Raw genomic sequence first — 21,050 nt, forward strand, 5'->3', positions numbered from 1 at the left:
TTCTTCTGGGCAAGCTCATACAGAGAGGGACCCAGTCTAGCATTCAGATCTCCTAATAATACCACTATGGACTGAGGGTACAGTATAGATATATCTTCTAAGATAACTTCCAAGCCCATCCAATATTCAGAATTATAGTGCTGGGATGTGCTTGTAGGAATGTACACATTTACCAATATTAACTCAAACTGGTCATATTCAAATTTGACAGCTAGAAAGTACGGATACTTATCTTCGTTATATAATTTCTCTCCCTGCCATTGCAACTCTTGCTTTATAAGAATGCATAGCCAACCAGATGGTCTCCCTTTGTTCTTTGTTTTTAGGGCTGGGGAGGCCCATCCCTGAAAGCCTGGCAATTGTACTGGTTCATCCACTTCGGTTAGCCAGGTTTCTTGAAAGGCTATTACGTCAAATCTAGGCTTTATTCAAGGTTCACAAAGTATACCACACTGCATTATTGCAAAAGTTCAGTGGTTAAAAACATGTTGCAGCTGGTGAAAAGGCAATAAAAAGTTGATTTTTAAAATCTGTCACTATAAATTACAGGTACAGTACTTTGCAAATTTTGCATTCCAAATTGCATTCAATTTTTTTAAAAATAAAATTACCCACATTACTAGAAACTTTTGAAGATAAGGCAGCTGTTTTATAGGTGAGGTAGCTGGTATCAAGGGATTTCCATTTCTCTTTCAATACCTACATACTTGAGGGCATCAGCCTGACTGTATCTAGAATACAAAGGAAAATCATTTGCATTTGACTTTAAGACAAAGTGACTCAAGAATTCTGTTTAATAAAATTTTATTAAAAATGTTAATAATAACTAATACAAACTAAAAGAGAATGGAAAAGGGGGGGAAAGCTAAAAGTGCAAAAAAGTGGAAGTAGAAATATAAAGTGGGTTCTGATATTCTTTACAGCAGTTACAAATACAATTATAGTTTAACCTCTCTTAAAGTTACGTAATGACTTCTTTCTATAACAGTGGTGGTGAACCTTTTAGAGACCCGAGTGCCCAAACTGAAATCCAAAACCCACTTATCGCTGGGTGCCAGGTGGGTGTGGCCCACTGGGTGGGTGTGGCTGCGGTGGTCATGGAAGATTGGGTGGGTGTGGCCAAGGTGGGTGTGGTCACCTCAATGTTGCTCGTGGGGAGGGATACCTGTGGGGGTTGGGCAAGGTTGGGGGACATCCAAGAGGTCTCTGGCAGGTGGGATGGTAGGCAGGAGACTCATCTTGTGGGGTGAGGCGAGGCAGGGTGGGGGTGCCATTGCCATGGGGCAAGGCAAGGGCTGGGGCAGCTGCTGCCTGACACCATTGGCCTCCGCACACAGAGGCCAGCAAGCGCATGGCCAACGGTGTCTGTCAGTAGCCACACCCTGCCGGCCCCTTGACAGGCACACTCTGGGGCTCCGCAGCCCATCACCAGCAGTTCAAAGAAGCCGCCTCCAAGATGGATGGTCAGCCAACAGCTGAGGAGGTGATGCAGTGGGTCGTGCCTGGGAAAAGGAGAGCATGTGAGGCCAGGAGGGATGGGATGGGGGGAGGGAAACCAGCCGTGCCGGAATGCATTCAGCCACGTGGGACCTCGGCGAATTAGCAGGCGGCTGGTTGAAGAGGGACAGTTGCCACCTCTGGGGCATGGCACAGGTGCCCACAGAGAGAGCTCTGAGTGCCACCTCTGGCACCCATGCCATAGGTTCGCCACCACTGTTCTATAATCTGTCATGTCTTTTCATCAAAACCATAAATTATAAGTTCATTTTTTCTGTTTTACACAAAATGTCCAGTCACCCCAAGAATTCTACTGCACAAAAAGGCACTATAGAAATGAAGTTATCCCTACATCCAACAATTTATGAAACTTACCTGAGTACAGATATTTTTTGCAATCAATTATTAATAGCTAGTAAAAGTATACTCATTACCTAAATACTGGAATGTATTGTTACCCCAACTTAGGTTTTAGCATTACTAGCCCTACCTGTAATCAAAAAACAGCTCTTCACCAGTCTGAATAGCTCTCTTAGCAAATATGCCTATCCTGTGATCTCCATTAACCATCATAACTGTAAAAGAAAAAGTGAAGTTGAAGAAAGGCTTTACAAATACCTTCTGCTTAAAAAGTATGTGAGAATTACTTGCTCATTATACTCCTGCGGTATAAATATTCACCTTTTGCATAGCAGTTGGGATTGACTGAATGGTTTGCAAATCTTATTTTGTTACCCTTTCGTGTTGCATCAACCACAAAATCTAAATAAAAACAATAGACAATTTCACAACTGACTGAAGTGTAGGAAATATAGTAATATTCTTAGAAAATGCTGTCTTATTCTGCAAGAAAAGCTTTGCAGCTATCTGCCACTTGAATTATACTTTAATTGCTGATTTGGCATACAAACTTCTTCTGCATTATAATAACTCATGACAAGTACATATTTGTATCCCATCACATATCTTACATAATGTTTAAATGCTTCCTTTCAAACATTTTGGGTATTTTTGTCAATTAACACTTGTCCAGTTTTCATAATGTGCCATCTTTGCTGATCACACCACCTATAAAAGAATGTTTTTTTCACAATTGTATACAGTATTAGGTCTTCAATTCTTGATAAAATTGAACATTGAAATAATTTGTTACTTCCACCATGAAGATTGAACTTCAAACTTAAAATTTTAGCAATTCTAATGAGGTGACTGGAAGCAGCATTAGTATTACTGTATATCCAGTATTTAAGAAATGTGAATAAAATAGAGGAAGTTTAAGGACAATACACATACCGTTATTCAAATTGAATAGAAAGCTGCACATGTATTTATCATAGACTTTCCCTCTTCTGTCTGCTTCGTCCTGAGAAATAATCTGAAAATAATATTTAAAAGATGGCTCTGATAACATGCTGAACCTATTTTCTATTGGAAGTAAACTGTTCTCCTAATGTATTCTGCTACAACCTTTTGCCTATGGCAGGGCTTCTCAAACTGATACCACAACCTCCTTCAAAATTATAAGATTTTCTGCATTTCCTCTCTAAATAAAGTTGTCTAATTAAATTCGAATCAAGGTTGGGCAAAAATAGTTACTGAGCTTCACTAACATGCTATATTTCCACAGATATTCCAGATATCAACAAGAAACCATCTGCCAATCTCAATGCTTTAAATAGTGAATGGTTTTGACAAAGGGACAGAGTTCCATGAGTTTGGCCATATCTCAAAACTTGCTCTGAGCTTTCCTCTTTGCTTGCTCAGGCAAAACACAAGCAACTATTGAAAGTGCTCCTGATTTATCTTATCAACTTTAAGGGGGGAAAACATCCCCACAACCTATATAAATTGCTTGTGACCCTAGGAGGATGGACCCACAGTTTGAGAACTGCTGATATTTGGTCTTGGGTGGGTTAGCCGCTGGTGCTGAATCCATCTTTTAGACATTGGAAGTTGTCTATCAAAATACAAGGAAAGCATTCTTTATCTTATATGGCCTAAGAGGTAGTTTTGAATTTTGTTCTGCATGTTAAGCAAGTTGTGGCTACTCTCTTCAAAAGACTGTCTTGAATATGGCAAGTTACAAAATGCTCATTTACTAGAAAGCAAACTGGTGAAGCCATTCCTGCCTCCAGTCCCTCCTCCATTCCAGTATGCTTCCCCTACAACCTCAGCTTAGTATTCCCCCCACCGCCCTGCCAAGAGGGTCCTCAGAACAGTGGTCTGGAGTTAACTTTACCATTTGTTTTAATGTCAATGGGTACCAAAGGCTTTCTTGCAAATAAACATGGTACTACACACTGCACTTCACAGTGCTGCCTGCCACCTTCTCATTTTAATTCAAGTAAAAATTAAAGATTGGAATTTCCACATCTGTTTACAGTTAATAGGGCCCAAGATATTTGTAGATTAAGAGGTACATTATTGTCACACTATTTCCCACTTAGCAAGTTAAATAAGCAGCATTTCTATATATTTGGATGGGGGAGAGGAATATTCCACTGGAAAAGCTGTTAGAAGAAGTTGGACTCCTTAACCCCACTGATTTTCAGAAGGGAAGTTCCCATCTACCCAAATCGATTGAGCAAGATGTTTATTTACCGTATTTTCCAGCATATAAGACGACTTTTTAACCCATGAAAATTTTCTCAAAAGTTGGGGGGTCGTCTTATACGCCCAGTCGTCTTATACGCCGGAAAATAGTACATAAATCAATCGAGCGCCCCCGTTCTTGCAAAGCAACTTCAAGCCTCCTTAGTCCAGTCCCCCCTCCAACGTGACTCTCCCTTCCCACCCCCAAGAGCCTCTAAGCCCCTCCCCCTCCCCCTTGCAAATGCCAGACTCCAGGAGCGGCAAGAAGCCCCTCCCCCTCACCCAAGCGGTATCTGAGCATAAGCAGAGCGCGCCCTGCTACCCGCTATCTCTCCCGGCAGTCTGGACAGCGTTACTTGGCCTGGCGCCCCTCTTGCCCGCAGACCACGCAGCGGCCCTCGCCAGCCGGCCTCGGCATGGCCGCCCCAAGCCCGGCTCTCCAGCGTGTCTTCCGGGCCTGCCTGGCCGACCGCCTCCTGGGCGGGGCTTGGCTCCAGACGCGGCGGCTGCTCCGTCTGCAAATGTGCTCTCAAAGCTGGATTGCGCTTAGCCGTGCAGGCTGCCGAAAGGCGGGGACTCAGAGTTCCCGTGGTGGTTGCGGCTTCTGGCGTGCCATTTGCAGAGTCTGGCCTGGAAGAGCGCGTCGTGTGAACGCAGCTCTTGCGTTTATTCCAAAGGGTGGGTGGAAGGAAAAGCCCCTTTGGGCTTCAAAAGGGAGGCTTTGCACCATCTGCATCAGACGGGGCTGAATCGGGCTTGTGTCGGACACTTAGCAACTGGCATGTAAGTATTTTCCAGCGTATAAGACGAAAAGTCTTGAAAATCTTCTCAAAAGTCGGGGGTCGTCTTATACGCCCAGTCGTCTTATACGCTGGAAAATACAGTAACTTGAAATGTGAGGGGGTGGAGAGGAATCCTACCAAAATCAATCCTACCTTCTCCAATAATCTGTATATAAGGTTATGCAGAGAAAGGGGCTTCGAGTAATTTTTCTACAGAAGGGTTTTTACTCCAAGTCAATAAAATTATTTTTATCATCACTTGAATACTGAGGGGAGGTGAAGAAGAGGTGTCTCCCTCTGTGTGTCTATTCCTGCTTCTCTATTTGTGTCATCCTCGTGGACCTCTGTTTTGTGTCTGAGAGAAAAAAAAGAGCTGAAATGCTCCCAAACTTGACCTGAACCTATTATCTCTCCCACATTACTTATAAAGGATATACATTTGAAAAAAGATATAGCTGTTTAGAAGAATTCTCAAGAATTTTGGTGTATCTTCAAGAGGTGGCGCGCTTTGACCCCCCAGATTTGCCCCATGTTTCCGGGAGCGGGGATGAGCAGGCCCCTGAGCTCAGGCTGGTGTACTTCAATGCCAGATCAGTAGTTAATAAGGCTCCCCTTATCCAAGAGTTGGTTGAGGAGGAGCGTGCTGATCTGGCTTGCATCACGGAGACCTGATTGGGCCCAGAGGGAGGTGTCCCTCTGAATGAACTTTGCCCACCAGGTTTCCATGTGCTTCACCAGCCTCGGGCTCAGGGAAGGGGTGGGGGTGTTGCGGTGGTTGTAAGGGAGACCTTGTGTCCGCGGGAGGCTACCGTTACTCAGATATTCGGGTGTGAGTCGCTCCTCCTGAGATGTGGCCCTGGGGCTCAGTTGGGTTTGTTGCTGGCGTATCTTTCACCTACCTGTGTAGCAGCAGCCCTGCCCAAGCTCCTCGACACCCTCTCTGGGTTGGCGGTTGAGTTCCCCAGACTTATGGTTCTGGGGTTTTAACCTGACATCCATGGGAGGTTCGTCGGGGTTGGCTCGGGAGTTTATGGCCTCCATGACGGCCATGGACCTGACCCAAATAATTCAGGGCCCGACTCATGGGGAGGGTCACACACTCGATCTTCTTTTTCTATCTGGACGGTGGCTTGATGATCTGGGAGGGGGATCTCCAGTTATTACACCCCTGTCATGGACCGATCATCACCTCCTGTGGCTGGCCTTCTGTTTCGCCCCCCCTCCGTCACGGGGTTATGGAACCGACCAGGTGGTTCCATCCCAGGCGCTTAATGGACCCTGAACGGTTCCAGGAGGCGCTTGGATCTGTGCCTGCCATCTTCGCTCACAGCCCGGTCGATGCCTTAGTGGAAGCCTGGGAAAGGGCGGCCATGGAGGCACTCGACCGTGTTGTTCCCATGCGGCCCCTGACCCGGCGCAGATCCTGGCGGGCACCATGGTTTTTCATGGAGCTCCGGGAGATGAAGCGTCAGAGACGGAGCCTAGAGAGCTGTTGGAGGTCCAGCCGGTCTGAGTCTGATCAATTGCAGTTAAGAACCTTTACGATGTCTTATCTCGCAGCGATGGAGGCAGCGAAGTCCAATTACTTCGCTGCCCTCATCGTGTCCACAGATAATCGCCCGGCTGCCCTGTTTAGGGTGACTCGCTCCCTCCTGAATCAGGAGGTGAGGGAGGAGCCCCTGAAGGGTCGTGCCGAGGAGTTTAGTCAATATCTGGCAGATAAAATCGCTCGAATTCGGGCTGGTCTGGACTCCGACTGGGTGGAGTCTGACGATGGGGAATTGAGCGGTCTTGGGAACATTACTTGGGAAGAATTTGATCCTGTGACTCTGGAAGAAGTGGACAGGATCATGGGGAGGCTGAGTTCCACCACGTGTTTATTGGACTCATGCCCCTCCTGGCTGGTTTATGCAGCTCAGGAGGGGACACGAGGCTGGCTCCAGGTGGTAATAACTGCTTCTTTGAGAGAGGGTAGCTTCCCTGCCAGCTCTGTTTAGACGATCATATAGGAGCTGTGACCAGGGGGGCTTTTGCCCAGGTTCGCCTGGTGCTCCAGTTGCGGCCCTATTTGGACCGAGATGCCCTACGCACAGTCACTCATGCGCTCGTGACCTCTCGGATAGACTACTGCAATGCTCTCTAAATGGGGCTGCCGTTGAATACCACTCGGAGGCTCCAACTGGTGCAGAATGCGGCCGTGCGAGTTGTGATGGGGGTCTCCCGATACTCCCATGTAACACCTCTGCTCCACGAGCTGCATTGGCTTCCAGTTGTCTTCCGGGTGAGATTCAAGGTGCTGGTGATGACCTATAAAGCCCTAAATGGCATGGGTCCGGATTATTTACGGGAGTACCTTTTGCCGGCCTTAACTTCCCATCATCCTGTGCGCTCCCATAGAGAGGGTCTCCTCAGGGTGCCGTCGGTCAGGGAATGTTGACTGGCAGCCCCCAGGGGGAGAGCATTGTCTGTGGGTGCGCCTGCCCTCTGGAACCAGCTTCCTGTTGAGTTCCGGATGGCTCCCGACCTTCGCTCTTTTTGCTGCGACCTGAAGACTTGGTTATTTGAACTTGCCGGCCTGGACTGAGGGATTGGGGTTTTAGATTTTAAATTCCAAATTTTAAATTTTAGAACGTGTTTTATTGCTTGGGCTATTTGGTTTAATTTATTTTAATTTTTGTATATTATGTGCTGTATATTGTGTTTTAATTGCCCTGTACACCACCCCGAGTCCTTCGGGAGAGGGGCAGTATATAAATCCCAAATAATGAATAAATAATAAATAAACAAAGTACTTCACTCAAAATTGGAATACAGTATTATAAGAATACTAACTATACAAAACAGTTGTTCTTACCTCACCACAATATTCAGAGATGAATTCATTTTTCTGCACTGGATCCTTAATGAAAATCCCCCAGCCTGCCACATCAGAAGGTGCTAGCAGCAAATGCTAGCAGAATGAAAAAGCAGATGCTTTAAACAAACCAATAAAACTGAGAAGGTACTTAATTCTAACAAAATACATACTATGCAATATTAAAAGGAACAAAAACCAATCATAGTAGTTGGCCAACAATCAATAAAGGGTTTTTTATTTTGAGTGACTGCTCATGTAAATAGTGAAGTACTGGCATGCAGACTCATAGACATTTACAGCAGCATGCTCAGAAAATAGTTTTGAAACACAAATGGTGCTTCTGTGATCTTCCATTGAATCCACACTAAAGTATTCGCCATCCCTCCCCAATTTTTCAATTAGTCTTTTGAAATGTTTACAGCAGCTGTAAAACCTTCAGAACTTCCTTCATTTTAAAAGTTGATATCTACATAATACTGTATGCAGTTATTTCAAAACTGCAACAGTATCAAATGGGGCATGTGTCAGTTAAAACTATACCTAGTATAGGAGCAGCATTTCACTCAAAGCTTATTGGTTTTGCATCAATGGTACTTTATCATCTACAAGGAGGTTCTGTACAAGTCCATTGACATGAATAGGATCTGGACAAGTACTGTGCCATGAAAAGCCCCTACAGCAAGTTTTTAATTATGACATAAAAGCTAGTATGTGGCATTTCATTTAAAATTCCACTAACTTATAGAAACAAATATGATTATATTGTGTATTATCAACATCTCATATTTTTTTACATAAACTAAACATGGTAAGACCTTCCAGAAGCAACTGTTGTTACAGAATCTCCTGTTTTCTACCACTGGATTTATTCTACATTGCTTAATTTCTGTTAAAATAAAAGAAGCAACCTTAGATGTGCACATTTTTTGCTGGCTAAGATAAACTAATATATTTATGTGCCAACCCTAATGTAGAACAGGTAGTTTCTCTGTTAGAGCAGTGTTACAGATGGCTGACCATGCAAGCATCAATATACAAGCATCTGATAACTTCACTTCCAATAGTGTGTGTTAACTGTCTACTGAGAAGCAATATACAAGTTCTGAAAATGCAGTTTCACACATCCTGTCATTGCAAACGTGGTAATAAAAACAAAATGGTTTGCAAATCTAATTTGATAATCAGCCTCCCCCCCCTCAAACAAAAACCCAGCCTCAGATTATTCCCAAATAAACTAAGCAGTATAAATCAGGGAAAGGTTATGTAAAAACCATCTTCCCTTTTCTGTGTGAAGTCTCCATGCTCTATAAACTGGGCACAATTATTGGCAAGTTATATTTTGGAGGATTAATTTTCTTATTGAACAACTACAGTGCTCTTGGTCAATCCAAAATGTTAATAAGCCTCAAACCTGAATATTTAAGAAAGTAAATGTGAGGTTTTGGCTTTCTTAGGAGAATATCTATGTGTGCACAATTACAGTGAGGGAAAAATTATCTGATCCCCTGCTAATTTTGTGCATTTGCCCACTGACAAAGAAATGATCAGTCTATAATTTTAATGCTGTTTAATTACTGTTTAATTACTTTTTAATAATTTTTAATTTTTGTATCTTGTTTTTATGTATTGCCCTGTTCACCGCCCTGAGTCCTTCAGGAGAAGGGCGGTATACAAATTAAATAAATAAATAAATAAATAAAATAAAAACCAATAAAATAACTATTTAAAAAAAAAGTGAAACCAAGTCTGGAGACACATGTAACAATTCCCCAATACAAAGTTAAAAATCCCACCCCTAAGGCTATGCAAACAACTACGTTCCCCAATACATCTTCTTCGTGGCTTTTTACACAACACCCAGCCTGCAGTCTGGGGAGCAGCCGATGACCTTGGTTCCCACGGGATAAAAGTTTATTTAGACTAGTGAAGCAGCTGGCAAGCACCCTCCCTCCATTCCATGTGTCAACCGAAAATGAATAGGGAAAATGGCCACAGCCATACTCATTTTTAGAGTTGACACTGGGGCTCCATGCAAGATCTCACCTCGTGGAGTTTCAATGATCATGAGAACAGTGAGGAATCAGCCCAGAAGTACACGGGAGGATCTTGTCAATGATCTCAAGGCAGCTGGGACCATAGTCACCAAGAAAACAATTGGTACCACACTATGCCGTGAAAGACTGAAATCCTGCAGCATCCATAAGTTTCCCCTGCTCAAGAAAGCACATGTACAGGCCTGTCTGAAGTTTGCCAATGAACATCTGAATGATTCAGATGAGAACTCGGTGGAAGTGTTGTGGTGAGATGAGACCAAAATCGAGCTCTTTGGCATCAACTCAACTCGCTGTGTTTGGAGGAGGAATGCTGCTTATGAACCCAAGAACACCATCCCCACCATCAAACACCATCAAATCCTGGGTGAGAACCTCCTTCCCTCAGCCAGGGCATTGAAAATGGGTCATGGATGGGTATTCCAGCATGGCAATGACCCAAAACACATGGCCAAGGCAACAAAGGAGTGGCTCAAGAAGAAGCACATTAAGGTCCTGGAGTAGCCTAGCCAGTTCCAGACCTTAATCCCATAGAAAATCTGTAGAAGGAGCTGAAGGTTCAAGCTGCTAAACAGCCTCAAAACCTTAATGACTTGGAGAGGATCTGCAAAGAGGAGTGGGACAAAATACCTCCCGAGATGTGTGCAAACCTGGTGACCAACTACAAGAAACGTCTGACCTCTGTGATTGCCAAGAAGGGTTTTGCCACCAAGTACTAAGTCATGTTTTGCGAAGGGGTCAAATACGTCTTTCACTCATTAAAATGCAAATCAATTTATAACTCTTTTGAAATGCGTTTTTCTGGATTTTTTGTTGTTGTTATTCTGTCTCTCACTGTTAAAATAAACCTAACATTAAAGTTATAGACTGATCATTTGTCAGTGGGCAAACATACAAAATCAGCAGGGGATCAAATATTTTTTCCCTCAATGTATTGGGCAACTATTAGTGTGTAGAATTATTATGTGACTAAATGGAAAATGAAAATTTGCCCATCTCACTCGTTTATTTGCATCTGTTAAAGTGAGAATAATAAACTCAAATGTACAAATGAAGATTTCTGACATTTCAAAAAAAAATAATCAGTGACCAATATAGTCACCCTTTTCTTTTTTTCAAAAATATGTTATTGATTTTTTAACATAAACACCTTGCTATTTGGTAAACAGCGTGTTGTCTGGGTTTATGTTTACAAAGTAATCACTAATAGTTTCTATATTCCAAAGTCCACACATTAGCTTTGCTTGATTTTCTTCCAATATTATTCTTTTTGCAACCTTAAATTAATACAATTCTTATGTGAATGCTGCTAACTTCGGATGTTCTTGCTTTGACAACATAGGGAGATGCAGCCTTTTTGTTTCCTATGATTTACACTTAGAATTAGATGATACTGGGGGAGGAGGAGGAATGTAATGGGAGTTAGTTAGACATAACAATTCAGGGGTTTTTGAAATAAGAGATGATAAAGAAATGGCGGGTTGGAGAACGGAAGGGAAAGCTTGCATTTCAAACTAATTGGAGAATGTGATTTATAACTGTTTAATCAGAGGAGGGAATTGTGCTTTGATACTATGTGTTTAGGGGAGGGGAATTCAGATTTCGGCTTCGACCATGTATGTGCCGAAGCTATGCTACTCGAATAAAGATTCTTTAAGGTAAAAATGCCTTGAATTACTTTGAAGAATTTCATTCATCAGAACCATGACATTTTATTGATTTGATAGGTAACAAATATAAAGATTTTTCTAAAATTTCTACCAATAATAATCACATCAATATCATGCTTCTTTTCTATCTGGTCATCTTGGTTGCCTCGTCATGAATCCTGTTTACAATTCTTATTTAAATTTATTTTCCATACAAAGTTCAAAACATTTCTACTGGTTAAAATTTTCCCAGAGTTAATTACCTTAAAGTATTTATATCTATTTTTGTGTCTTAAAAAATAAGTAGGAAAAAGACACAAAAGAAAAACAGAAAAAGAAAAGACGTAAGAGAAAAAAAGAAAAAAGGGGAGAAAAAAGAAAATAATATACTACTTAAAATACGTATCTCTCTTGAACTAGTATACACTTATTTCCATTTTTTTCTGTTGTTTTTACCCATAATTAAACCTATGTTTAATCTTTAAATGTTCCATTTAATAAATCCAATCACCTAATCTTTTAACTCTATTAAAAAAAATCCCCTTTTTAGTTATCCATTGGAATTTTCTTAAAATCAATTACATTTAAATGTCTAAAACATTTCCTTTATACTGATCATCCCAAACATTTTTATATTTCTCGTATCAAAAAACAAAATAAAAAAGAGAAAAGTAAAAATACTGTCTTACTTGGAGGGTTCATCCCTCTTAAACTAAAATCTTTCTATTTCTTCAGCCATATTCAAACAAGTGTTTAATTTTCAAATATTCCGTCTGATACACCCCATCATCTAATTCCTCAATTCTCACTTTAGCCCTCTTCTTTTGCCAAGCATCTTTCCCAATCAATATATTCCGTTGAATCAAAGAGTCTTTCCATAATCTTACAAATGTTGTTGTGGATATAATAGGCAAATTAAACATCATGTGTTTGTAAAAAAAAATTGCCCCTTCATATTCATTGAAGATTTCTCTCACCATCCCTTGTCTCCCCATTTCTTGTGGTACTCCCAACAGCTCAGCAGTCCATTTTGTCAAATCTTTTTCCTTATCCTCAAATTTACTTTGTGGTCTTACAGTACAAGTTATCTTTTCCATGTTCAATGTTTCTTGTAAGTCCTTCTGCACTTGAGTCTCCACTAGTTTGTATTCAGTTGTCTGCTTTACATGATCTCTCTTTTTTGTTTTCTGATCATTTAATTGTTGTGATGTTAAACTGAGAATGCATTCATTTAAATTTTCAAATTCATTTTTAATTTCCTCATGGTTTGAAGCTAATATCATTTGCATTTGTTGTAACAGAACATACATTTCCTCCTGGTAAGTATTTATTTTTTCTTGATATGTTCTTTCTGCAGATCTCTGATGCTCCATAATAACCAAAAATCCTTTCTCTGCCAATCACTTTTAAAGTCACAATTTAAAAAATATTTATAATCCAGGAAGGTCAATTTTTTCTAAGTTTTATAGTTCTCACTTTGTAGATAGTCCACAATGTTTTCTTCTCTTTTGTTACAACTGCTCTTTATTTAATCAAAGCCCTGAAGGTCACAACAGGCTTTTCTTTCTGGGCTGTGTATTTAGGGCAGTATTTTCATCCACCACTAGATGTCAGCACCAGTCCATCTTTCAATTTTCTGTATTTTTCCCCCATAAACTTAATTCACCGCTTCCATTTAGAGGAGGGTGGAACAAAGACACCCCCCCCGTTTCAGAGGATTTTTACTTCTGGGATTTTTTCTTTTTTTCTCAGGAAATCAGTCAGGTAGAAGAGAGAAAATCAATATACTTACCCAGTTCACGCACACTGTTTATAATCACGCTTAGTTTAGTGCATTTTGGCTTCAGCTGCATGTAGCTTGGGCTAGAGTCATGAATGACGCTAGCCTTTCTTCTTTCGGTTTTTGGAGAGCTTTCCGCAGACGTCCGGATCGACCACCATCTCCCCAGGATTGGTGGGGCTTCCCTCCTTCCTTGCCACCTCTCTGGGGTGGCTTTGGGCCCATTTACGATCCTCAAACAGAGAGAAATCAGTCGTAGGGCTCGGATCGTCTCGATCACTCAGCTGTGGCACTAGCTGCGCAGAACCAGAAGCCATAGCCACCCTTCTTTTCAATAATAGTCATAAGCCTTCCATTCAGGGAGTCTGTCAGTTTCTTGATCTGTTGATGATCAGCGTTTTGTGCAGCAGCAACCACAGCCTCCCAGATACTGTTCAGAGACATGTACTGTTTTCCTTCACCGTAAATCGCCCATTTAAGAAGGACCCACAAGTTCTCAATAGGGTTTAGGTCAGGTGAGGAAGGGGCCATGTCATTATTCTTTCATCTTTAAGGCCTTTACTGGCTAGCCACATAGTGGAGTACTTCGATGCATGCGATGGAGCATTGTCCTGCACAAAAATCCTTGTCTTCTTGAAAGATGCAGACTTTTTCCTGTACCACTGCTTCAAGAAAGTGTCTTCTAAAAACTGGCAGTAGGTTTGGGACTTGATTTTGAGTCCATCTTCAACCCAAAAAGTTTCAACTAGCTCATCTTTAATAATACCAGCCCATACCAGTACCCCACCTCCACCTTGCTGGCGTCTGAGTCGAAATGCAGCTCTGTGCCCGTTACTGATCCAGCCACAGGCCCATCCATCTGGTTCCTGGTAGCTTCACGTTTGGTTCTTCTCAAATCTTTGGCAGTTAATGTGCCTCTTTTTTCCTCAACACATTTCTTGCAACCCTGTTGACTATTTACAACAAAACTTTTGATGGTTCTGTGATCACGCCCCAACATCTTAGCAATTTCAAGAGTGCTGCATCCCTCTGAAAGACTTTTTATAATGTTTGACTTTTCAGAGTCAGTTAAATCTCATTTTGCCTGAGGAAAAGAAGCTGCCTAATAATTATGCACACCTTGATATAGGGTGTTGATCTCCTTAGGCCACATCCTACTTCATTACACAAATACACATCACCTGATATGCTTATATCCACTAAGCATTCAGGTTTATACAGCTTGGAGATGGAAAATATGCATGAAAATGATGATATGGTCAAAATACTCACTTGCCTAATAATTGTGCACACAGTGTATATTATGCAGAGCTGTCTGGCATGAACAAAGATAAAATATGCCATCTGTTCATAAAAAGATGAACCACCTTTTTGGATCCTCGTTGAATGCTGCAGTTCTTGCAAGACACATTTTTGCTGTCCCAATGATCAGCTGCTCCACATGTCAAACAGAGATCTGGATCACACTCACGTACAGCTAAGTAGCAAGGACACTGCTTTGTATTGCATTGTGCTTTACAACGGCACCCAGGAAACCTGTTTTGGCCTTCAAACAAAAAGGAAAGCTGAATCAACTTTTTAAACTCCTGTTACAGATCGCTGGATTGCCCAGAACTTTGTGCAGGTTAGAGTGCTGGGCAATGAAAGTACAGTCACCAAACTAAAGCAGAAACCCAAAGGGTTTCAAATGGACCTTCGCATTGGATATCTGGATGTAAGTCTTGGGAGAAGTTCAGGTAGTAGCATGGTACCTGTATGTTAAAGCAGCTCATACATTTTAGATATCTGTTATTTTTTTTAAAAAAAGGCTATTCAAACTGCAGTGTTTTCAGTAAAGATTTAGGACAATCTCCTTTGAATTTTTCATCCTCAATAAATCCTACATTTGTTGAAGAAACCCTATATGCTGCAGAAGATTTGGGGGCATGTAGCAGGGAACCCTTCAGAACTACATTCAACTTTTTGAAGGTTAAGGGCCACAACTGGCTTTTGAATGACATGTGGTTTGCGGACTAACTCCCTAAAGTGGGAGGTACAGGAAGCAGAACAAAGTAGGTGGCAATAACAAAAATGAAATCTGATTTAAATTGAATTTGAAATTTAATTATATACAATTAATATTATTACTCCCTTATATTAAAAAAATTCTTTCACCAAATTTCAGTTCAGAGGCAACTGTTGGAGGGACTGTAGAGGCCAGTCAAGGGCCTGAATCTGAATCCCTCTGTCTTCTATGAATTGGGGGCTGCACATATGCACTTCCCTATAAGTACCTTCTCTAAAAGAATACCAAAAATATTAGGCAATGTTCCCTTCTGGGATCTTATTTATTATTATTGATCTTCATGAAGAAACACAAGCTTCAAAGGAGTGGCAATTATAGAAAAAATGACTGCACAGGGAAATGTTAATGGCTGATATGACTGACACAATAACTGCATATTTTAATTAAATTTTATTTACAATTTAAATAAGAAAACAATTAACTTATGCTGGCCTTTGACCATAATGAAGGTTGATTTTACATTTGACAATCTGACAATGAGTGTTTTTTTAAAAAACGTTTTTCAGTCTGAAATGGCTATCTGCTCAGTCTCTTTCTCTGAAAGGACTAAACTTAATATCAACTGGTTTCAGATTACAGAGCTGTTGGTTTAAATAGCTCCAACCCAGAACCAAAGGAAATAATACATCTAACTAGACAGGGAGTATGGAATGAGGTAAAAGGGCTTTAGCAATTTGCTCCTACTATGCTCTCAATAAGGAAAGTGAAAGGGGAAAATATCTTAATAATTCTTTCTGTGTGAATCAAACATATTTCTTTATCTAATAAATTAAAATAAAGGTCTGTGCCTGGCTGAGAAATATATACTGTAGCAAAAGAGAGAACTATGTCCTTTGCAGTAGATGGTGAAAGATTGTGGCTGGCACACATTTCTTAATATAAGCAGAACAAGAAAGTATGAGAATAGAGGAACTGGGTCTTGCTGATGAGTGATCGTTTTGCAATGATACGTGTAGGAACAGTAGTGAGGAAAGTAGTGGTTAGAGCAAGGACAAGGAAGAACAGGAAATTGGCCCAGTAACCAGGGCACCATGAAGAAGAATAGGGAACTAACTCGGTGGTCAGTTCCAAGAAAAGGGAACTAGTGAAGGTGCTGTTCCAGAAAGTCATGTGTTGATGTTTTTAACAAGAAAAGGGAAATGGAACAGCTATTGGGTGGTTCCAGAAGCCACGGGTGGGCACAGTGCTATAGTATAAAACATGCCTTGGAGATGAGGGTGGTGCCACTTGGCCACAAGCCATCACCTTTATGACTGCTTGTCCAAATTGGCCTTCTTTGCAATGGGTTATTGAATGCAAGTACTGAATTTCTGTTTAAAATTTAAATAAACCTCTGGATCTTAAAGTGAGACTCTTGCTGTGTCTTGTCTCTTGTTTCATTTGAACAAGTTTTTCCCCTGACAGGAACCACTCCATCTTGAACGTTCTACCATTTTCTGCCCTTGGGGAAAAAATGGCACCACAAAGGCAAATTGTGAAACCCTCCTCTTCCTCCTCCTGCCACCTGACCAAAATTGTTTTAAAGTCAGCTATGCATGATGAGAAGCAGTGGTGGCGCAGTGGTTACAATGCAGTATTGCAGGCTAACTCTGCCCAAGGTTGACTCAGCCTTCCATCCTTCTGAGGTCGGTAAAATGAGGACCCAGATTGTTGGGGGCAATATGCTGACATTTGTAAGCCACTCAAAGAGTGCTGTAAAGCACTATGGAGTGGTACATAACTCTAAGTGCTATTGCTGTTGCTATTGCTAAACATTGTTAAGGTTACCACAAGAAGTTTAAAACCTCATCAGTAAGACAACTTATTGTTCAAATCATATTAAAAAATAAAATTTCTCCAACACTTACATTCTGAACTGCACTGACAGAACTTCTCACAGAAGTTCTGTGCAATGACACACGGACATGTGTTGTCACAAGGCTGGCGTGGGTGATCACACGGCTGGTAGTTTTAAACATGATTAGATGACCCATCTGAACAACAAATTTAGGCATTTTTAAGGACAGAAAAATCTATAAATCTTTTGAATTGTATAAAAGGAGATCCTCATCCCTTTCACCCAAATAACTACATAAAAAAGCCCCCACATCCCTTTATATCAAGAACTTAGGGAAAAGATAAGAGAAATAACCTAAATTCCATGCACTTCAACAGAATCTTTTATTACTCCTGTCTTTCCCTGCACTTGCCAAACAAAGAATATGGAAAATGAGGTACTTCTGGATGCCTCCTCCATGCAGGAAATATAAAGGCACACCATCATTGTCTACTATAAAAATTGCCAAAGAAGGTACTTATGCGTTCTGTAGGTGGATCAAGCCCAAAACCTTCCCAGTTCCCTGCTATATTTCTAGAAGTCAGAAAATACTATACTAAGCCTAGATCCACTGTAGTTTCTATTCCTCCCACTTAGGACATGCAAACCAAGGGGTAGCCCTCTGAGATAAACTAAACCAGAATACCCTTAGAGGCAAAATGTCTTCATGTGCATACTGGAACCACTTGCTCCTAAAGTTTACTGGATTGGATAATATGCTTGGATGTTATTTTTTTAAAAAAAATAAAAACAGAATTTCAGGATGTAAGTTTTTTTTCCCATCCCATTTATATCCCGCCCTTCTCCGAAGACTCAGGGCGGCTTACAATTTAAGCACAAACCAATGTTGAATTTAAAGATGCTAACCTTTCTTCAGCTGTATCTTTGTTAAGGAATTTGTTGTGCAGAGGTCTCCTTGTGCTACCAAAGAGTTGCACAGACAAGGAAGGGTACTGAGAGCAGCAAGAGTCACACAGTAAGAGTACACTGAGTTGTAAAAAGCAAAAAGTATTTTACTTTGAGGGTGGTGTAAAAACAAAAATGCACAGTCAAAAATAAACAGTCCAGGTCATAAACAATAGCAACAGTTCAAAGAGTAATCCAAACTACAAAGTCTTCTTACCTGTCCAGAGGTCAATACACAGTTCAGGTTTACAACAGTAGTAAACCAACAGCAGAGCAAAAACAGTAATAGTAGAGATCAGTGAATTCAGAGAGAGAGAGAAGCTACGTTCCTAGCTTCCTCTTATGGCCATGAGAACACTTACACACCCATTGGCCAATTAACAACTTAAAGACATAGCATTATGGTTAATATATTTTCAACCCAACATTGTAGGCTAACACCATATGCCTAACATTCTCCCCTTTGGGTAGAATAATATATAAATCTTACAATCTTATGCACATTCTTTCACAATTAGCATTGTGTTTCACAGCACTTTGTACCTTCGTAAAATGGTCTGCAATATTTACATCAGATGAACAATAGTCTAGCTGTATTAATTTGTCCTTGATACATTGTCCGACATTTAAATAACGAAGATCAGTATGTTTAGATCTTGTTCTTACTGCAGCATTATTAGCCATCTTTATCGCAGCTTGATTGTCCTCATACACAATAAATGGATCATTTACATTTAAACCCATATCTAACAATAATTGTTTGTACACTAGCAGTTCTGTACATAACACTGATAGACATGCAAATTCAGCCTCCATTGTAGATAAGCTTATGTGTTTTTGTCTAATGGACTTCCATCCAACTAAAGAATCACCCAACATTACAGCCAACCCTGAAGTAGATTTACGAGTGCTTGTATCAGAGGCAAAACTCGCATCTGCATATGCAGTAAGGATTAACTCATGATTTGGCTCTAGATATAACGAGTAGTGAATAGTTTGCTTCAAATACCTTAATACTCGTTTAGCTGATTGCCAGTGTCTAACAGTTGGATTATTGTTGTACCTAGCCAATTGGTTTACACAGTAAGAAATATCAGGTCTAGTCCAATTACTAAGATACATAAGGCTTCCTATCAAAGATTGGTACATAGCCTTATCAAATACAGGACTCTCAACATTAGTGTCCTTAAAATCCATAGCCATCGGAGTTTTTGCTGGTTTACACATTTCCATATTGTATCTCTTTAATAACTGAGATATTTTACTGGCTTGTGACACCTTAAAACCCCTATTTCTTTTCACAATATCTAACCCCAAATAGTGGCTTATTTTCCCAAGATTCCTAATTGTGAATTTATTTTCCAATCTTGAAATGATAGTTTGTGCTTCTAACTCAGTTTTTGTTATTATTGCAATATCATCTGTGAATAATAAAAGAAAAGATAATGCTCCGTTGTGTTCTCTTCTAAACAAACAAGGATCAGCATTACTGGCTACAAAACCTAATGCACTTAACTCATTAACTATACATTTGTTCCACTCATAGCCTGATTGTTTCAATGCATAGAGGCTTTTCTTTAACTCCCAACAATCATGGTCTCTATCATTAGTCAATCCTGGTGGTATTCTTAAATAGATAGTATGTTGCAATGGAGCATGTAAATATGCAGTTTCAACATCTACATGGTTAACCATATATTGGTTTTTAGCCGCCCATACTAAAGCTGCTCTTAAAGTAGTTGCCCTCAGACTGGGTGCAAACACTTCGTCATAATCCTCAGTAGTTTGGGCAAAACCTTGTGCAACCAAACGTGCCTTATGGGTTACAGTCCCATCTACACCTTTCTTTAACTTATATATCCATTTACAACCTATAGCTTGCTCACCAGGTGGCAGTTTTGCTTTCTCATAGACCTTAGGATCCTGCAAAGACTTTAATTCCCTGTTCATTGCAGCTTTCCATGATGCCTGTTTCTTTTCAGGATACATCCTGATCTCATCATAGTTAGATGGCTCTACACTAACTTGACATATTATACTGGCTTCATAGCGATCAGGTGGATGTCTGATGCGCGTTGAACGCCAAGGAATTACAGGGCTTTGAATTTCTGTCTCCTTTCCTTCCTCTGATTCATTTTTTATCTCCCCTATCTCCTCTTCATCTTTTATATTTACAGGAGATGTATTATCATTACTAGTTACGTTATCAGAGGAGTCCTCAAACACTAGAGGATCAGTATTAACAGTTCCTTGCTCTAACCTATCCCAACCAACGTGCTCAAGGAATTTTGCACTTGCACTGTTATATACATTAGTTGTGCCTCGTTCCCAGAAACGATATGATCTGTGGTTAGCTTCGTAACCAAGTATAATTGCCTAGCCCTATGTTGGCCTTTACTCCTGAGATGTGCAGGAATGTGGACCCAAGCTGGGGTGCCAAACGTGTGCAGGTAATCAAGGTTTGGTCTTCTACCATGCCATATAGTATATGGTATTTTACCAGTAGAAGTATTAACAACTATATTCAGAACATGGTTTGCACATTTTGCTGCCTCCCCCCACAGTCTATCTGTTAAGCCTGAATCTCTTAACATGGTTCTCATCATGGCTTGTAACGTTTGCCCACGTCTCTCAACAAATGCATTATGTTGAGGCCTATAAGGGGCTGAACGTTTATGCTCAATGCCAGCTGATTCAAGCATATCAACAAAGCGCTTATTTGTAAATTCAGTACCATTATCAGTAATTATGCACTGAACCTTTCTCTTTGTTTTCCTTTCCACAAACTTCAGCCAGTTTGCAAATTGTTGGAAAGTGTCTGCCTTTGACTTAAGCAGATAACAAAATCCATAACGAGAGTAGTGGTCCAATATACTTAAAACATAACATGACCCTCCTAAACTTGGTTTCATGGGTCCAATTAAATCAGCAAACACAACTTCCAAAGGAACAGTTGTTTTGAAACCATTTAACCTGTTTGCAGGAGTTGCCTTACTCTTTTCCTGATTACAGGCATTGCAATTCAAACACTTACTACATGGCTTCAGTTTAATTC

General features: G+C 40.7%; 1 protein-coding gene and 1 pseudogene across 2 annotated transcripts in view; both read right to left on the reverse strand.

Moving 5' to 3' along the window:
- LOC310648221 (uncharacterized protein) overlaps positions 1-21,050 on the reverse strand; it is a gene marked incomplete at its 5' end in the record, with an annotated part of 797,336 nt that overhangs the window by 272,731 nt on the left and 503,555 nt on the right. The gene's annotated exons all lie outside the window — the stretch shown is intronic.
- Positions 599-21,050, reverse strand: part of LOC310648298 (histone-lysine N-methyltransferase EZH2-like) — a 237,098-nt pseudogene continuing 216,646 nt past the window's right edge. The window contains exons 14-20 of the transcript in view: positions 17,121-17,246; positions 14,576-14,754; positions 7,726-7,821; positions 2,791-2,872; positions 2,179-2,259; positions 1,988-2,072; positions 599-731 (exon numbers count right to left, since the gene is read on the reverse strand). The product of the transcript in view is annotated as a histone-lysine N-methyltransferase EZH2-like (transcript). The remainder of the gene's footprint in view (positions 732-1,987; positions 2,073-2,178; positions 2,260-2,790; positions 2,873-7,725; positions 7,822-14,575; positions 14,755-17,120; positions 17,247-21,050) is intronic.

The sequence above is a fragment of the Vipera ursinii genome (genome assembly GCF_947247035.1).
Source record: "Vipera ursinii genome assembly, chromosome: W".
NCBI lineage: Eukaryota > Metazoa > Chordata > Lepidosauria > Squamata > Viperidae > Vipera > Vipera ursinii.